Here is a 20,760-nt window from a genome sequence, read left to right on the forward strand (position 1 = left end):
TTATAAAAAGGTAAGAAATGGGCAGAACAGTAGCGTAGTGTTGGAGTTGCTGCCTTACAGCGTCAGAGACTCAGGTTCAATCCTGACTATGGGTGCGATCTGTACGGAGTTTGGACGTTCCCCCTGTGACTGCATGGGCTTTCTCTGGGTGCTTCGGTTTCCTCCCACAGTCCAAAGATGCGCAGGTTTGTAGGTTAATTGGACTCTGTAAATTGTCCCTAGCGTGTAGGATAGTGTTAGTGTATGGAGTGGTCGCTCTTCAGCGCAAACTCGGTGAGCCAAAGGGCCTGTTTCCACGCTGTATCACTCAAGTCTAAATTAAAAGTCTACTATTGTACGTGTGGTATGTTCCGGGTTAATATGAGACACGAAGGGTCTGAATAAGGGTCTTGATGCGAAACTTCTCTCCAGAGATATTGCCTCTCTCACCGAGTTACTCCAGCATTTTGTGTCTACCTTTGAGACACGAACATCTCCCTAGATCTTACCGATGTCATGCCGGCACTTGTGTCACATTTAACACCACCTTCCCACAATTCCCATTTGCCAGGTTGCCATGGCGTCTCAGCTGGGATGAAGGCTGCCCTACAGCACTGATGAACTCCACTTGAAACCACACAAACTTCCATAGGCTCATTGGCCATAAGGATAGGTAATCTGTCTGTGGAGCATGTGGCAGGTTAAACCCAGAACAGACACAACAGTCCCAACTTGTATGAAAGGGAGTCCTTGACCCATGAGAGGAAGGTGAATGGAGTTTATTATGTTACTTGTTTGCATTTAAACTTTTCAATTGTATTTAAGGTTATGTACGCACAAATGCATTATTTTATTTTAAACATAAACTTTCTTTAATCTTTGAATATGTTTTTTTTAAAACATTATATGGGTCCAAATTACATAAAACATACACCACAGGAAAAGATCCTCCGGCCCACACATTCCACACTGAATTTGACAACGGAGTTAAACATATCCTCTGCTTACATGTGATCCATATTCCTCCAATCCCAGCATTTCCATGTGCTGAACTAAAAGCCTCCTAAATGCCACTATCGTATTGAATCTGCTTCCACCACCACCCCTGGCAGCAAATCCCTACCACCCTGTGTAAAAAACTTGTCTCACACATCTCCTTTAAACTTTGACCTTTGCTATCGAATGCTCTTTCACATCAAAACATTCAATGTCAAGGATGTCTTCAACAGCTGATGAGCCTTTGGGCAGGGCCTACCAGCTGTTGAAACCATTCTGCCAAAGCAGCTGGCGGCCTACATGAAGCCAACTCCTGTACTGCACCCAGCCAGGCCAAAGTGCTGGGAGCCCAGTTCCCTCAGGAAGACTGTATTGCAGCACACTCCAGGGACGAGTGGGCAGTGATTTTGTTCAACAGAAGATACGCCCCATCAAAATAAGGCCAGCACTGACAAGTGCAGAAAGAAGCATCGACCTCAGTAAGACCCTGTCATCAAGATGGCCAACAAGGCATACATTCCGAATTGTGTAAGAAGAAACTGCAGTTGCTGATTTACACAGAAGATAGACACAAAATGCTGGAGTAACTCAGCGGGTCAGACAGCATTTCTGGAGAGAAGGAGTAGGTGACGTTTCGGGTAGAGTCCATCAGACTCATCATACATTCCTAAGTGACAGATTTTCAGTTGAAAGCAGCCTGCAAAACACACTAACAACATTAACCTGGTTAAAAATGATCTTTTCACACTATCCACAAGGCAAGTCCTGGGGTTACCAACACAAGCTGGAGAATTGCTGGCATCCACCTACACAATGCAGCCCTCGAGGACATTATAGCCCAGAGATAGGAGGGAAGCAGTCTGCGATCTCTCATGTGAAACTCCCTAAAGGCAGCTGGGCAAGCAGGCCTGCCAACTATCTGTAATTTCAAATGACAGGTATTGCAAATAATTACTTTTAACTTACCTCTTATCTTGCAAGAAGTCTAATGTCTCATCACCAACACACAGCAGCAAACATTTACAGTTTCCCTTCAGTATGCAACTGATAACCAGAATACACACAGTGTGATTTCCAAGCCCAACTTTCGACTGCTTTGTACTCAAGTTGCTCTCCCATGAAGCAGCTTATTTACCTCCAGCAGGAGGAAAAATATAAGCTACTCCAAGTCCAATTCTTTAATGAAGTGGAACTCCACACAGAACATTAAGGCGTGGCTAGAAATTCAATCTTAATGGATTTCCTCAGCCTGAAGTGTGACCGACTGGATCAGAATAATGATTTGCTCTCATTTACAACAGAATTCACCAGCCTTTTATATTGAAATGTATTCTACTTCTCTTCTCAGAACGCTGAGTCTTAACAAAGTCCCACTGAATTATCAAGAGCATGAGCTCCCTGGGTTATGAACAACCTGACTTACGAAAATTGGATTTTACTCAAATTCTCCTACACATTCAAGCTAGTAATAAGAATAATAAATTATTCCATGTTATTCATTAAAAACTGATACGGTGTATATTCGATTATTTCTGGGTGGTAATGTTAAGGTGGTTATTTAATTAAGTGAAATGATAGCAAGTGTATTAGAGTGATGTGATATGAGTGGCTCCAGAAAACAGATGTTTGAGTTTTGAAGAAATCAATTCAAGTATATTTCTCCGGTCTGTAAATTTTATATAATCTGGAGACTGCCTAAACAATTTAAATTTTGAAACAGTCGTAATCCAGATAGAGCCACAAGGAACTGTAGGTTTAAGAAGGAACTGCAGATGCTGGAAAATCGAAAGTAGACAAAAATGCTGGAGAAACTCAGCGGGTGAGGGAGCATCTATGGAGCGAAGGAAATAGGCAACGTTTCGGGTTGAAACCCTCCTCCTTCAGAAGAAGAAGGGTTTTGACCCGAAACGTTGCCTATTTCCTTCGCCCCATAGATGCTCCCTCACCCGCTGAGTTTCTCCAGGAACTGTAGGTGCTGGTTTACAGAAAATAAAAGTGCTGGAGCAACTCAGTGGATCAGGCAGCATCCATGGAGAACATGACCAAGCAACATTTCAGATCCGGACCCTTCTTCAGACTAATTATAGTAGAGGGTAGAAAGCTGCAAAAGAGAAATGGGACTGGGACAAAGTCTGGCAGGTGATGTTAACAGTTAACATGGAGTTAACAGTAACGGAGTTGTGTATGGCAGATGGGTGGACAAAGGCCTGTGATGAAAAGGAGACGATAGGGTGTAAGATAAGAAGAGAAGAGGAGTGAAAATGAAGCTAGAGGGAGGGATATAGGTGGAAGGGGAGGGGAGAAACAAGCTCTTTGATCCTTAGGTACGTGAGACGTGAATTGGCCAAGATTGACTGGCAATTAATTCTAAAAGGGTTGACGGTGGATATGCAATGGAAGGCATTTAAAGACTGCATGGATGAACTACAAAAATTGTTCATCCCAGTTTGGCAAAAGAATAAATCAGGGAAGCTAGTGCATCCATGGATAACAAGGGAAATCAGGGATAGTATCAAAGCAAAGGATGATGCGTACAAACTAGCCAGAAAAAGCAGCATACCGGAGGACTGGGAGAAATTCAGAGACCAGCAGAGGAGGACGAAGGGCTTAATTAGGAAAGGAAAAAATGGATTATGAAAGAAAACTGGCAGGGAACATAAAAACTGACTGCAAAAGTTTTTATAGATATGTGAAAAGAAAGAGATTAGTTAAAACAAATGTAGGTCCCTTGTAGCCAGAAACAGGTGAGTTGATCATGGGGAACCAGGATATGGCGGACCAATTGAATAACTACTTTGGTTCCGTCTTCACTAAGGAAGACATAAATGATCTGCCGGAAATAGCAGGGGCCCGCGGGTCAAAGGAGGTGGAGGAATTGAGTGAAATCCAGGTTAGTCGGGAAGTGGTGTTGGGTAAATTGAATGGATTAAAGGCCGATAAATCCCCAGGGCCAGATAGGCTGCATCCCAGAGTACTTAAGGAAGTAGCTCCAGAAATAGTGGATGCATTAGTAATAATCTTTCAAAACTCTTTAGATTCTGGAGTAGTTCCAGAGGATTGGCGGGTAGCAAACGTAACCCCACTTTTTAAGAAGGGAGGGAGAGAGAAAATGGGGAATTACAGACCAGTTAGTCTAACATCAGTAGTGGGGAAACTGCTAGAGTCAGTTATTAAAGATGGGATAGCAGCACATTTGGAAAGTGGTGAAATCATTGGACAAAGTCAGCATGGATTTACGAAAGGTAAATCATGTCTGATGAATCTTATAGAATTTTTCGAGGATGTAACCAGTAGCGTGGATAGGGGAGAACCAGTGGATGTGGTGTATCTGGACTTCCAGAAGGCTTTCGACAAGGTCCCACATAAGAGATTAGCATACAAACTTAAAGCACACGGCATTGGGGGTTCAGTATTGATGTGGATAGAGAACTGGCTGGCAAACAGGAAGCAAAGAGTAGGAGTAAACGGGTCCTTTTCACAATGGCAGGCAGTGACTAGTGGGGTACCGCAAGGCTCAGTACTGGGACCCCAGCTATTTACAATATATATTAATGATCTGGATGAGGGAATTGAAGGCAATATCTCCAAGTTTGCGGATGACACTAAGCTGGGGGGCAGTGTTAGGTGTGAGGAGGATGCTAGGAGACTGCAAGGTGACTTGGATAGGCTGGGTGAGTGGGCAAATGTTTGGCAGATGCAGTATAATGTGGATAAATGTGAGGTTATCCATTTTGGTGGCAAAAACGGGAAAGCAGATTATTATCTAAATGGTGGCCGATTGGGAAAGGGGGAGATGCAGCGAGACCTGGGTGTCATGGTGCACCAGTCATTGAAGGTAGGCATGCAGGTGCAGCAGGCAGTAAAGAAAGAGAATGGTATGTTGGCTTTCATGGCAAGAGGATTTGAGTATAGGAGCAGGGAGGTTCTACTGCAGTTGTACAGGGTCTTGGTGAGACCACACCTGGAGTATTGCGTGCAGTTTTGGTCTCCAAATCTGAGGAAGGACATTATTGCCATAGAGGGAGTGCAGAGAAGGTTCACCAGACTGATTCCTGGGATGTCAGGACTGTCTTATGAAGAAAGACTGGATAGACTTGTTTATACTCTCTAGAATTTAGGAGATTGAGAGGGGATCTTATAGAAACTTACAAAATTCTTAAGGGGTTGGACAGGCTAGATGCACGAAGATTGTTCCCGATGTTGGGGAAGTCCAGGACAAGGGGTCACAGCTTAAGGATAAGGGGGAAATCCTTTAAAACCGAGATGAGGAGAACTTTCTTCACACAGAGAGTGGTGAATCTCTGGAACTCTCTGCCACAGAGGGTAGTTGAGGCCAGTTCATTGGCTATATTTAAGAGGGAGTTAGATGTGGCCCTTGTGGCCAAGGGGATCAGAGGGTATGGAGAGAAGGCAGGTACGGGATACTGAGTTGGATGATCAGCCATGATCATATTAAATGGCGGTGCAGGCTCGAAGGGCCGAATGGCCTACTCCTGCACCTAATTTCTATGTTTCTATGGTACCCACTTGCACTAATCCCATTTATTTATTTTCTGTCTATTTTCCCACCATTCTTCAATTCTACTGCTAACCCATACACTAAGGACAATTTATGGTGGCTAATTAATGTAGCAAACTGCATGTTATTTTTTTTTTTTTTGCATTAGGAGGAAATTAGAGCATTCAGTAGAAACCCACTCAGTTGCATGAAGAACTTACATGCAGACAGTCAAGGAGATTGGCAGTGATCCCAGATCACTGAGCTGTGAGGCAGTAGTCCTACATGCTGCATCCTCTTTCAATTTTTTTTTATTGTAATTGGGATTTTTAAGTAGCCAGTAGGATTCTAAGTTTCACCAGAAATGACCACTGCCAACCTGCGCTCAATCACTCATCTTCCCACACAAATCTGACCTGCTGTCCAAAGCAGGACTGGAACATTGTTACTTACAGTAAAAGCACAACAAATGCACGTGGAGCAACCACAAGATGCACCAATACAAGGTACAAGGCAGAGGAGATTAGTTTAACTTGGCATCATGTTCAACACAAACATAATGGGTCGAAGGGCCTGTTCCTGTGCTGTCCTGGAGATTGGTTTAATTTAGCATCATGTTTGGCATGAATATTGTGGGTTGAAGGGGCTGTTCCTGTGCTTTACTGGAGATTAGTTTAACTTGGCATCATGTTCAGTATGGACATTGTGGGCGGAAGGACCTGTTCCTGTGCTGTGTTGTACTGCCGTAAAGTTCTATGTTTAAATCAAGCCTGGATCTTTCTGTTGCATTATCTGTTGCTGATGCAGTATCAACCATATGGTCACACTAAGTTGAAGACGACTTTCCTCCAGAGTGTGTGTAGAACATACGGTTGCTAACAGTCCCGTATTAGCCGGGACATCCCGTATATTGGGCTAAATTGGTTTGTCCCATGCGGGACCGCCCTTGTCCCGTATTTGACCGCTACTACTCAGGTCGAGGGGACTGTCGGGTCGGAACGCCGCGTCCAGCCTCGCCTCACCCATCCCGACATAGTGCAGCCCATGGAGTTTAGCAACAGCGCCTCACCCGTGGCCCCGCCAGTCGGCAGCCCGGCCAGCTGTCCAACCTTCGGACCTTTGTTTACCGCCGACACGACCAGCCCTCCTTCTCATGGCCAATCATCGATGTCTGGCGCCCGGGTCTAAACTCCTCAGCTGGCCCGCCGGCTCGGCTTTGGGTGCAGTCCAGCACCCGAGACAACTCATCATTCACCCAGCCATGGCAGAGTCGGACAACGAATTGCGGTTGGGAATTTGTCCCTTATTTTTAACTTTTGTTCCTTATTTGGGAGTGAGAAAGTTGGCAACCCTAACCATATGGACACACTAAGTTGAAGATGACCTTCCTCCAGAGGGTGTGTAGACCATGAGAAATACATCTTCACTGGTGATCAATGCTCTGTGCTGTTAGATGAAGATATTCCTCGACTGGAGCTGAGAAGTGAAGATTCTCTAAAGCAGCAGTGGCAAATTTCAGCTGCTCAGTCTGCCTGCACCCGACTTATTGATACAAATGAAAACCCTCACTGTTGCTTTTGTCTGCTAAGTCACAGGCAGTTTCACTGAGGTTGTATAGCAAAACAGAACCTGAGTGAATCTGCCTTCAACTTGCTGGACAAAAGCCACTGTGGCCAGCACACAAATCAATACTGCTCATTTGTCGATTTCTGCAGAGAATGTAATCTCCTCTCACCAACCAGAGAGATGCAAACTGAATTAGAAGATTAGTAGCCTCATTATTGTTGCATACATGCTGAAAGATAACGATGATGTTACATAGTGACAATTGTTAATTAAACAAGCTCAGGAAATCAACTACATCTCTTTCAGGGAATTTATGTGTTTCAATTTACGTTCTTCAGTAGCATGCAGACATAACTTTAATCAGCCTTTGGCAATGACTCTGAAAGTTAATGTTGTATAAGAGTATGGGTGAGAGTGCATTAAATATGCATATGCTTGAAAAATATCCACCTGTGCCTGCACAAGATCTGTTTAGTGTTAGACACACAACTACTTCTTCAAGGACTGCTGCGCTCAGCGAACAAGCAGGTAATGTTTTGTTGCCTATATATCCCTGGTAGGTAGTGCTACATTTGCCATGTGCTAGCATCAGCACATAGCACTTGTCTCCCAAATAACCTTGTGTTATTGACCAGGAATTAATTTCTAAGTGTGGGGTGGGATTGCTAAACAAATATTCTTCTTGTAAGACTGCTACTGGTTCTTGTGTGCTGTCCTCCAAAATCAATCCGCACACACTCAAAGACCGGTCACTCATCCCACTCACTCCCTGGGATTGGGTCAGATGAAAAATAGGATATTTGAAATGTTTTTATAGACACAACATCACTGCAATCCCTGCACCATTAGATTTCATCATTAAATCGCCAAAATATTATTAATTTGATAGACAATAGACAATAGGTGCAGGAGTAGGCCATTTGGCCCTTCGAGCCAGCACCGCCATTCAATGTGATCATGGCTGATCATCCCCAATCAGTACCCCGTTCCTGCCTTCTCCACATATCCCCTGACTCCGCTATTTTTAAGAGCCCTATCTAGCTCTCTCTTGAAAGCATCCAGAGAACCTGCCTCCACCGCCCTCTGAGGAAGAGAATTCCACAGACTCACCACTCTGTGAGAAAAAGTGTTTCCTCGTCACCATTCTAAATGGCTTACTCCTTATTCTTAAACTGGGGCCCCTGGTTCTGGACTCCCCCAACATCGGGAACATGTTTCCTGCCTCTAGTGCGTCCAAGCCCTTAACAATCTTATATGTTTAAATGAGATATCCTCTCATCCTTCTAAACTCCAGAGTGTACAAGCCCAGCTGTTCCATTCTCTCAGCATATGACAGTCCCGCCATCCCGGGAATTAACCTTGTAAACCTACGCTGCACTCCCTCAATAGCAAGAATGTCCTTCCTCAAATTAGGGGACCAAAACTGTACACAATACTCCAGGTGTGGTCTCACTGGGGCTCTCTACAACTGCAGAAGGACCTCTTTGCTCCTATATTCAATTCCTTTTGTTATAAAGGCCAACATGCCATTCGCTTTCTTCACTGCCTGCTGTACCTGCATGCTTATTTTCAGAGACTGATGTACAAGGACCCCCAGATCCCGTTGTACTTCTCCTTTTCCCAACTTGTTGCCATTTTGATAGTAATCTGCCTTCCTGTTTTTGCTACCAAAGTGGATAACCTCACATTTCTCCACATTAAACTTCATCTGCCATGCATCTGCCCACTCCCCCAACCTATCCAAGTCACCCTGCATTCTCATAGCATCCACCTCACAGTTCACACTGCCACCCAGCTTTGTGTCATCTGCAAATTTGCTAATGTTACTTTGAATCCCTTCATCCAAATCATTGATGTATATTGTAAATAGCTGCGGTCCCAGCACCGTGCCTTGCGGTACCCCACTAGTCACAGCCTGCCATTCTGAAAGGGACCCGTTAATCCCTACTCTTTGTTTCCTGTCTGCCAACCACTTCTCTATCCATGTCAGCACTCTACCCCCAATACCATGTGCCCTAATTTTGCCCCCTAATCTCCTATGTAGGACCTTATCAAATGCTTTCTGAAAGTCCAGGTACACTACATCCACTGGCTCTCTCTTGTCCAATATCGTAGTTACATCTTCAAAAAATTCCAGAAGATTAGTCAAGCATAATTTCCCCTTTGTAAATCCATGCTGTTCTCATGTTCTCATTTTTTATAATTGACTCCAGCATCTTCCCCACCACTGATGTCAGGCTAACTGGTCTATAATTCCCTGTTTTCTCTCTCCTGCCTTTGTTAAAAAGATGGATAACATTAGCTACCCTCCAATCCATAGGAACTGATCCTGAGTCTATAGAACATTGGAAAATTTCACCAATGCATCCACGATTTCTAGAGCCACTTCCTTAAGTGCCCTGGGATGCAGACCATCAGGCTCTGGGGATTTATCAGCCTTTTTTCCCATCAGTTTATCCAACACCATTTCCTGCCTAATGTGGATTTCCTTCAGCTCCTCTGTCACCCCAGATGGAGGCAAAAAAATGTGCGTCTTTTTTGAAATACGAGTTACTATGAATGAATCTATAATATTGATCTGGTCACTTGCCATGACTTTAATTTTAGAATCATTATTTTATATAGTCAGTACAACCTTGCAAATACTGCTACATCTACTTAAAAAAATCAATAGACATGAAAAATGAACCCTGTAGAAAGATGCATTGGGTGCAAATTGTTGTGGCTCTCTTTTCAGTTAAAGAAAGTGCTTTTTTTATAGAGCATGTTTTATGACCTAAGAAGATCGCAAAGCATTTTCCAGCTAATTAAATATGTTTACAACTACTAATGTGACATCTTTAGTTTAATTAAATTTCTCAAAATGCTTCACAGGAGCATTACAAGATAAAAATTGACGCCGAGGCTAGCCATCGGGTTATTAAAGTAAATTATCAAATGCTTGGCCAAAGAGATGATGTTAAGGAGGTCAAAGAAAGCATTCAAGGCAGCGTGACTGAGGTTTAGGGAGGACATTCCACAGCTTAGGGCTCGGCAACTGAAGGCACGTTCACCGATAGTGAAGTGATTAACTTCAGTGATGGCGAGCTGTGCAAATATGTCAAAGGTTTAGTTTAATTTAGTTTAGTTTAGAGATACAGCATGGAAACAGGCCCTTCGGCCCATCGAGTCCGCACTGACCAGTGATTCCTGCACACCAAAACTGTCCTACACACACTAGGGACAATTTTACATTGATAGCAAGCCAATTAACCTGCAGACCTACGTCTTTGGGGTGTGGGAGGAAACCGAAAACCCATGCGGTCATGGGGAGAATGTACAAACACCATCCAGGCAGCGCCTGTAGTCAGGATTGAACCTGTAAGGCACCGCTGTAAGGCACTCTACTGCTGCGCCACCGTGTGAAAGTTGAGAGAAGATTTTACAGATGGTAAAGGGGGAGTCCATGGAAGGATTTGAAATCAAGGATGAGATTCTGAAATCAAGCTAGCGCAGGTCAAACTGAACAGGAATTGGGACAGCAGCAACAGAAGGAACCCAGTGTGTTTGAACACTCGGGATCTGGAGGTCAGAAAGGAATGGATGAGGGTTTCAGCAGCCGGAAGAGCTAGAATAGTTCAAAGTTGCTGATGTTCCAGAGGGTGGAAACAAATGATCACAGTTATGAGGTGAAGTTTTGTTCCAAAGCCAAACTCTGACCCTGAGGTCATTAACAGTCGGTTTCAGTTAATGCAAAGAAGGATGTTGTCAGTGGGTAGAGAAGGCAGTTTGTGCTGATTACTGAAAAGAATGGATTAAAAACCAGAACACTGTGGAAACACAAAAACAAATTAGACAGCATCTGTTGGGGGAGAAGCTGCCCAAACGCTTCATTTCCGAGACTTCTCAGCAGCTCACAGCCAGTCTAATGACTATTTCTAGCATTTTGTTTTCACTTTCATTGTTGCAGCATCTGCAGAATCAATGTGCTGCATTAGCCCATTGATGGGTGATATTTTGGGTCGGGGCCCTTCTTCATCTGACCCGTTGAGTTACTCCAGCAGTTTGAGTTTTTGACTTGTAAACCAGGATCTGTAGTTCCTTGTATTTCCAGCAGCTACTGCTGTTTTGATTTCTGCTTAGTGTAGATAATGGGTTCACTCTTACTGCTTTATTGGCATTCCATCCATCCAGCCCCCTAGCTATTGATCCCATCCATCATTGGAGCTGTAGCTCCACTGTGTGCAATCTATGAAATGCAATGCAGATACTCCCCTAAACGCACCACCACCTACTCAGGAGGCACTTGTAAATAATGTCACTTGCAGATTATTTTTCAAAAAACATTTCACTGATCTGCAGCATCTCTGGAGTACATTGGATAGACAATGTTTCAAGTTGGGACCCTTCTTCACACTGATTGCCAATCATACCCCTCTCACCTGTACCCACCCATTAATTGTCAGGCTTTGTCCCACCCTCAACTTTTTTCCATCTTATTCCCCCCTATTGACCAAAGAATAGTTCCAACCTAAAATATTACCTATCCATGTTCTTCATAAATGCTGTCTGACCTGCTGAGTTACTCCAGCACTTTGTGTCTTTTTTGCAAACCAGCAACTTAAGTCACTTGTGTCTGTCCGACTTTGCTGTGAAATTGTGAAATTGCTGTGGAGGCCAAGCCAATTAATATTTTTAAGGCAGATTCTTGATTAGTAAAGGTGTCAGGGGTTATGGGGTGAAGGCAAGGGAATGGGTTTGAGAGGGATAGATAGATCAGCCGTCATTGAATGTAGACATGATGGGTCAAATGACCTTATTCTGCTGCTAGAACTTATGAATATTGTTGTTTCCACATCATGCTGGACTGGGATTTAGATTTAGCTTAGTCTATTTAGTTTAAGAAGTAGTTGATTATTATTGTCATATGTATTGAGGTACAGTGAAAAGCTTTTTTTTGCATGCTACCCAGTCAGTAGAAAGACTATGCAATCAAGCCATCCACAGTGTACAGATACAGGATAAAGTGAGTAACGTTTAGTGCAAGATAAAGTCCAGTGCTGTAAGGTCAAGTGGCAAAAATCTGCTGAGGGAATTATAACGTTCGGGTCTGGATCCTCTGCAGACTGAAGATATCTGAAATGTCTGTTCATTCTGCCCACCGATGCTGCCTGATCTACTGAATTTCAGCATTTTCATGTTCAAGGTAGACAAGCATGTAGATCAGGACCGCGACCTCTAGGGTTTGCCGCGAGGATGTTTCAGTGTTCCCCGAGTTAGAAAGTTCGAGTGAAAGCGGGAAGTTGTGACTGTCCGGAGGTTGCAGGAGGTTGCAGGTAGCGGAAGCAGGTAGGGGGACTGACAAAAACCTCCGGGAACCTCCGGGAACCGCACGGAAACCTTGGGTGGGGCACAAAGTCTCCAGAGGTTCCCGTTCAGGTTTCCTAAGTGGAACAGGGGCATTAGTAAACTTTGAAAAACCAAAAACTTTGGGAAAAGATGCCATCTAGTTTGCCGTGCAGAAGAACAACTTTTTCTTGTTGTGGAGGTAGGTAACAGAAAGCACTCAAAAGAGAGGGCCCACAATACTGAGGATAGGGAGGTATGAGCAACATCAGTCAAAGTAGGGGCTGATTTGGCAGTAATTTACCATTAAAATGGTCAAGAGAGTGCAGTGGGCCTCAAACATGCACTTAACATGCTACATCTGTTGTTCAAATTCCTTTAACAAGCATGATTTTACACACAGGCTGACTGTAAAAGGAAAGGTGCATTAAATTAACAATTAAGATTCGTTACTTGATGGTGTTGGACAAGGGAGAAAATTGTGTTTTTATGGCTCTCTTAAAAATCTAAAATCATGCCAAAGTGTTTTACAATCAATGAAATGTTTTAAGTATAATTACTGTTATGTTGTGTGCACATTAGGGTGCATCATGGGCGAGTAACTACTGGGCTGTGTACATTCTTGATACTGTATGCTATAATAAGGTGACTAGGAACTGCAGATGGTTCTGCCGCTGGACTGACAGAGCAGATACCTAGCCAATTTCAACGTGTAAACACACAGGGCATAGCCACTGAAAGAGTGAGGACAGAAATAATGCAGCCAATTACATAGTTGGAAGCATTGGCAAGACATATAGGAACATGGGAATTGCTTAGCAAAATATCCAGGTCCCCCCAGTTTGCCATCCATCATTTATATACCATTATGACAATAACATTATTCGCCGATGATTTTTCCAGATCAAAACCACGAATGATACAAGGAAAACACCAGGTGACTCAGGAAAAGTTTGTCTCTGGTAGCTTTCTGAGGTAAAGTTGGTATTCAGTACTTTGATAACTTTATGTTCATAAGTTATAGGAGCAGAATTAGGCCATTTGGTCCATCAAGTCTACTCTGCCAATCAGGCTAATCTACTTTTCCCTCTCAATCCCATTCTCCTGCCTTCTCCGTATAATCCCTGACGCCCTTACTAATCATGCATCTGTTAATTTCTGCCTTAAAATATTCATTGACTTGCCTTCCACAGCCACCTGCGGCAATGAATTCCACAGATTCATCACCCACTGACTGAAGAAATTCCTCCTCATCTCCTTTCTAAAGATACGTCCTTTTATTCTGACAATATGGCCTCTGTTCCCAGTTTCCCACCAGTGGAAACATTCTCTCCATATCCACTCTATTCAGGCCTTTCACTGTTCGGTAAGTTTCAATGAGGTCCTCGCTCATCCTTCTAAGCTCCAGCGAGCACAGGCCCAGTGCTGTCAAACACTTGCTTCAGCCCCATCAACTTCAGTGGAGTGGAACTTCAAGAGATGGAGAACATGGTGCAGATAATACCAATGTGAATGCTTCGTGTAAATGGCTCGAGGCAAATCTCTCGCCGAAGAGTGCAGTATCACCATCTAAAATCCAGGAGCATGGCAGGAGGGCAACCTTCCTTTTGTGCTCTGTTCGTGTCTGATGTCTGAAGGAGGATTGCACCTGCTGGAGATATCAATATTGAAGGGAGCTGGGGGAGACTATTCTGGCATGGCTCTCTACTCGATGAGCTGCAATCTCAAAGCAACTAAACTCTACTGAATATATAGCACAGGGCTTAAAGTTGCCACACTTATTGAGAAGGTATTCTATTAGTTGAGGAATTTGCATTTCATCAAAAATTGGGTTAATGGTAATTTCCAACCAGCTGTCACACGAACTAATCAGTCATCCAAAAGCTTTGATGCCCGCAACATTAAAGCAGCTTGGCTGGCTGTCTAAGCAATCAAAACTGTAACCGGTTCCGACATTCAAAAACGTTCTGAAATGATTAATCAAACTATTAAAAATGTGTAACGTGATTAAAAAAAAAGAAAACCACAAAACTGTTTAAATATTAATATAAACAAAAAACTAAAAATCACTGCAACATCTTCATCGCTACCAACTTTTCTCCTCCCTTGAAATCTGTGGGAGGCTCATTCTCAGCTTCAGATTATTTCAGCATGTTCCCCAGGGTAGCGGGCCCAGCTTTACATCCGTCCACTGAAGTCCAGTCATCCAAGTACATTTGGGAAATCACTGTCGAACAGCTGGCAGCAGGCTGGGAAATTTGCATTCGACAGCCTGCCCTGCAGAACCCAGCCCTTTATTAGCAGTCAGCTCTGTATTCCCCCAAAACATACAAAAATGTTGAAACATCCACAATGCGAGACAATATGTCTCTACTTTCTTTTGTAAAGTTTCTCCCACATGGAATAGCAGAAACTTTTTTTAAATGGCAACCTTTTCAACATTGAGACATTGCGGATGCTGGGATCTTGGGCAAACCACGGAGGACTGGAGGAACCAGTCAAGTCAGGCAGCATCTCTAGAGGCAAATGGATACATAACTTTTCAGTCTGAAGAAGAGTCGCGACCTGAAACATCGTCTGTTCATTTCCCACCAGAGACGCTGTCTGACCTGTTGAGTTCCTCCAATACTTTGTTTTTTGTTCAACCTTTTTCAACATTTTCAGTATTAAATGCCACGGTAGTTCTCCAAATATCACCAGTTTTCAGAAATGATAATTAGAGTCATAAAAGTAAGCGTTGCGGCCACGGTGCCCTGAAGATCTGTGAGAAAATTAATTAATAGATTCAATGAAAGTAAATGGAAAGTAAACCTTAATGATGAGTTCATAAGATAAAAACATAAATGATTTTTGTTTTGTGAGGCAAAATGTCAGGGCGGATAAAACAATGTGTTAATTATTAACCTCCTATTGAAGTGCAGTCTAAAATTACAAGAGCCACCAAACAATTTACCCAACAACTCTTTTTCAAGATAATCATTTTGGAGACGGTGCTTACATTTATGCCTCTTTGATATTCTTCAAACTCTTCAGCAAAACAAAAAGCTTCATGTCTCAGTTATCAAAACTACAATCACATCAACATCACCAGTTGCTTGTAGTATCTTCACTTTCTACCATCAATGTATAATTTCTGTCAGTTTGAATTACTTTGAAATGTAAACAAAATATCCTGCTGAATTGTGTGGTGTATCACTATGTTGGCTTAAGAGTAGATGTGCAGATAGACGCCGTACACAGTGAATGATTAGTGTGCAGGGATATTTTATATTTAGAACCGAATGAGTGGACCCTCTCCCAGATTTAACTCTGATTCTGATTTAATGTTTGGCATGGGCACCGTGGTCCATGTGTTCCTGTGTTGAGTTGTTCCATGGTCCCATTTTCTTCTTTGATTTTATGTTCTCTAATTAAAGGGCCTGTCCCACTTTCACGAGTTATTCACGAATTCTCCCGAGTTTTCCCCTTGATTCAAACTCACAGAATTTTCGTACCGAGTCTGTAGGAGTTTGTAGATATATCGTAGCGGCTCGTTATGCTAGCCGTCGGTACTCGTGGCATCAGGTAAGTCGGAACATTTTATCCAGCCGGATAAAAATGTCCACAAGTAAAAAAATGGTCGGGATGAAAGAAATTTCAACTTTTGGAGGGCATCAAAATAGTCGTAGGAATTTGTAGGCATACTCGTAGGAGTTCATAGGGGTTTGTGGACATAGTCGTGGAAGGTCGTAGGAGTTCGTAGATTACCACGACCTTGATTTTTTTTTTATGGTCCTTTAAACTCGGCAGAGGTTTTGAATTAAGTCGTGAAAATGGGACAGACCCTTAAAGCTGTGAAGAGAAAAAGTAAGCTGCAACATTAGAGGATTTAGTCAGGTCTTTGGACAGGTAATTTCCTTGGGTTTGTGTCCATCTTCTTTGTGTGCACCCTTGTATAGCACAAACTGTCACCATTCCTGTAACTGAACTTGTCTAGTAGCTTCTGATGAATGCAAGAACAGATTGGCAGTTGTTTGAAACACTCATTCATTACAATACAATGCACAAATTGAAATTACCATGTGATGCATCAGGTTATGGTGTGGATACAATAATAAGGCATAAGATGGATGCTGGACAATGGAAACAATGTGCTTTTGCTTCTCACACTCCCATAAAGAACAAACAAATGAATTAAATAGGAAGCAGATGGAGAAGTATTTGGAATCAAGACATTTCACCAGTTTTTACTTGGCAGAACCCTTAGCCGAATAATATGTGATAAGGTACTACTGATGATATTAAACCCAGAATCAGTGATACCAACTATGGCAGCATCGAGGATGCAGAAATAAGCATCTCAGGAGATCCAAGCCCAACAACATTGTGAATGTTCTTTCATAATTACCATATAAGAACTATGATGATGTAAGTGAAATGGGGTCAACGCAATGTGATTAAAGACTTTGACCAAGTCAATTCCATACAAGGCCCTGGGAAGATACGGTACTGAGAGGAACCTACAGCATGACCCGAAACTAAAAGGATGGACAGAATTTGACGAGATCAAGAACCAAAACTGTTCTCAGATCTAAAGCTGACACGTGAGCAAGGGGTGGGACAATTGAGGTTATAAAGTAGTAATACCTGTTATTAAAGGAATACAAGAGTCAGAGATAGACTCTGTGAAGGTGAGAACAGGGTGGCACAAGTGATGACATTTTGAAGTTATATTTTAGTTAGACAATAGACAATAGGTGCAGGAGTAGGCATTCGGCCCTTCGAGCCAGCACTGCCATTCAATGTGATCATGGCTGATCATGGCCAGGGAGCCAAGGGCTGTGTCGGCAGTCGGGGGTGGTAGATCTGTCTGCTATAACCAAAATCCGTTATAAAGAGGTCCATAATACTGAAGGTTTACTGTATTTGATTTTAGTCCTCTGTGAATCAATAGAGGACATTTATTTCTATTTTAAATGCAGCCTATAATAACCCATCATTGTGAAGAGTCTGTGCCCAACATTACCATCTTTGTCACTCTCTTCACTATACAATCACTTCATCCTCCCATTGATCTTGCCACCTTTGACAGGTGGTCAGTCCAACAGTGTAACAGTTACTCCAGCTTGTAATAGGTAGCAATAATCTGCTTCAGTGGATCAGCCGTGTGCATCCCCACAGAGCTCTGCAGGGTGCCTCCCATAAATAATAGAACAACCTTTGCATGTTTAATGTAACTCCAGATTTCACCAGTGGTAATAATGCAATTGGACTTTTTATGGCCTCTAATTAAATACTGTAGAATAGTGATCAGTGCTAATATGGTTAATATGACAGTTAAAGGGGGTACAGCAAGGTGCTACTGTTTACTAGTTGATGTGTTTACCTGTGGTATTGCTGAAGTAGGGATACATATTGGGGAAGATCACAGCAAGAATCCCTCCATTGCCCCTTTACAAGTAGCTCCATGTCATCTTTGGCATTCATCTGAAAGGGTTGATTTTGCTTCAATTTAATGCATCCTCCGAAAAATAATTTCTGACACTGCTGCCCTATCTCGGCACTACTATGAAGCATCATATGCACAAGATAGACACAAAGTGCAAGAGTAACTCAGCGGGTCAGGCAACATCTCTAGAGAAAAAGGAATAGGTGATGTTTTGGGTCGAGACACTTCATCAATGATATGTATGCTGATGCCAACAACATCGGTTTTCTCCAGTGATGCTGCTCAGTTATTCCAGCACTTTGTGTCTATCTCCAGTATAAGCCAGCACCGACAATTCCTTCCTACACACATCGTCTACACAATGTGCACTGGGCTCTGGATTATGGCTTCAAAAGCTGATGTTCAGACTCAGTAACTTGAGTCAAAGCAGACTATGCTTTGTTGCCCATGCAAAACTGATATTTTTACTCAATATATGCAGAAAGTATATTTACTCAAACCTAGCTTTAAATAATTTTATTGATTTCTAGTTACAAAAGCGGACAAGCTGAACTTATATAAAAACAGAGAAGATCATTTGAAACCAACTGAGACCTGTGAAGAGAACAAATAAGTTTGGCATTTATTCCAAGATTGGTCCCATTACAGTGAACATCAGTTTAATGTCGAGTGAGAGATTTAATGATTAGAAAAGCAATGTCGGTTCAAAAAATCAATCAAGAATGCAAAGCGGTGCCAGGGATCTGCTGCAACATGCGCCCACCAGAAATACAAATCCCAGGGAACCTGTATTGCTAGAATTAGATTGCAGGAGATATTGAGTAAGTGTCTGAAACAAAAGGGAAATACAGATCCCATTGCCAGAGTGACCTTCAGTCTGATAGATGAACATTGTCTGGCTTCCCAGAAAAACAAATTCAATTATCCAAGTCACAGTGGCAAAACTCAACCATGGTACATGGATCACAATTTTGCCACCAGCTGAAGTGTTAATAGTTTTGAAATAATTTTGTCTTCATTCTGCTAAAAGAGAGACAATTTTATCATGAAGCTAATTTAAAGACTGTCATGTTGGAATTAAATCAGATCATCAGCCACAACAGGTAAATGGAGACAGATGAAAGGTAATAAATGACACATGGTAAAAATATTAACATGTCGGCCGACTTAGTTATGGCATGGCTCATTAAAGTATATAGAATCTGTTGGCTCAAATTACCGTATGTTTTTGAGCACAATGCTGAACTAAACTCTCTTAATCATAGCAAGAAAGACCTCAGCAGATTCAGATGCTGTATTCACAGAGATGAATCCAAGTAAGTATTCTGAAAGTGTTACTCAAAAAACAATTGTAGAAATGTTATTTCTTTAAATAAGGAATCATTAAAAAAAAAAGCACAGTTCAGAAGGAGGCCATTCAGTCTGCCTTCTCTTCACAGCCCTACAGGTTTTTAGTTTTAGTTTTAGAGATATAGCGCAGAAACATGTCCATGCCGACCAGCGATACTCGCATCCTAACACTAGGGACAATTTATAATTTTACAGAAGCCAATAAATTTACAAACCTCTACATTCTTTGGAGTGTGGGAGGAAACTGGAGCACCCCGAGAAAACCCACACAGGGAGACACGTACAAACGCCGTACAGACAGTGTCCGTAGTCAGGATCAAACCCAGGTCTCTAGCACGATAAGGCAGCAACTTTACTGCTGCACCACGGTGCCGCCAAGTTTTATTCTTTCAATACATATACAACCCCCCCCACCCCCCCCACCCCCACGTGGAAAGGGAGCTCCTGATTGGAGACTTTTGGACTATCTTTAATCGGACTTTACCTTGCACTAAATGCGATTCCCTTTAGCATGTATCTGTACACTGTTGATGTCTCGATTGGAATTGTATATAGTCTTTCCGCTGACTGGTTAGCACACAACAAATACTTTTCATTGTATCTCAGTACACTTGACAGTAAACTAAACTAAACTAAAGCCACAATTGTATCTGCCTCCAGTGTCCTTGGAAGTGCATTCCATCCCTCACCACTCGCTGCATCAAAGTTTTTTCTCATGTCAGTTTTACATCAGTCTATGCCCTCTGGTTCTTGACATTTCCACCAGTGGGAAGAATTTTTCTCTACCAACTCTAACTAAGACCTTCACACCTTTTCTGAAGTGTGGGCCCAGGGTTAATAATAAGGAGATCTTTAAATGCTTACACAGAGAGCACTGCACTTGATCAAAATGATTATTAAACACTTAAAGGCAAGTAATTTGCTGGGGTGGGAATTAGAATACCCTTTCAAACAAGGAGCCGGAGGATAACCTCACCCCGACTTGGTTCACAAATAGACAATAGATACAGCAGTAGGCCATTCGGCCCTTCGAGCCAGCACCGCCATTCAATGTGATCATGTCTGATCATCCCCAATCAGTACCACGTTTCTGCCTTATCCCCAAATCCCCTGACTCTGCTATTTTTAAGAGCCCTCTAGCTCTCCCTTGAAAGTATCCAGACAACCGGCCTCCACCGCCCTGTGAGGCAGCGAATTCCACAGACTCACAACTCTCTGTGTGAAAAACAGAAGGCTGTGGATTCCAAGTCAATGGATATTTTTAAGGTGGAGGTTGACAGATTCTTGATGATGATTAGTATGGGTGTCTGGTTATCGGGAGAAGGCAGGAGAAGATAGATCAGCCATGATTGAATGGTGGGGTAGACTTGTCCTGATGATTTTGGGGTAAAACATTGAACAGCTCCTGAAAATGGATATTTGGGGTCAGGTTACCCACAGTGGTTACTTGAAGTTCAGGTGTCACTTCAGGTTTGTGCTGCCTGCTTAGAAAATGGTTGCATCACGTGCCAAAGCTAACTCCACTGTTAACATTGATAAAGAAGGTCGGATCACCGTATCCTTGTGATGGTTTACACCAGCCTCCACCTCTTAAAGGGCCAATGTCATGTGGCTAGAG

At 42.7% G+C, this 20,760-nt stretch overlaps 1 protein-coding gene across 5 annotated transcripts in view; it reads right to left on the bottom strand.

The window, feature by feature from the left end:
• The window catches only part of arhgap24 (Rho GTPase activating protein 24), a 467,578-nt gene that overhangs the window by 195,529 nt on the left and 251,289 nt on the right, over positions 1-20,760 (bottom strand). Inside the window, exon 1 of one of the 5 annotated variants that reach the window (XM_055640085.1) lies at positions 1,942-2,116. The exons of the other annotated variants lie outside the window; for them this stretch is intronic. The gene's annotated coding sequence lies outside the window, so the exon portion shown is untranslated. Of the gene's footprint in view, positions 1-1,941; positions 2,117-20,760 lie in introns of those variants that run through there. 5 annotated transcript variants of the gene reach the window in all.

The sequence above is a fragment of the Leucoraja erinacea genome, chromosome 1 (genome assembly GCF_028641065.1).
Source record: "Leucoraja erinacea ecotype New England chromosome 1, Leri_hhj_1, whole genome shotgun sequence".
In the NCBI taxonomy this organism is placed as follows: Eukaryota; Metazoa; Chordata; class Chondrichthyes; order Rajiformes; family Rajidae; genus Leucoraja; species Leucoraja erinaceus.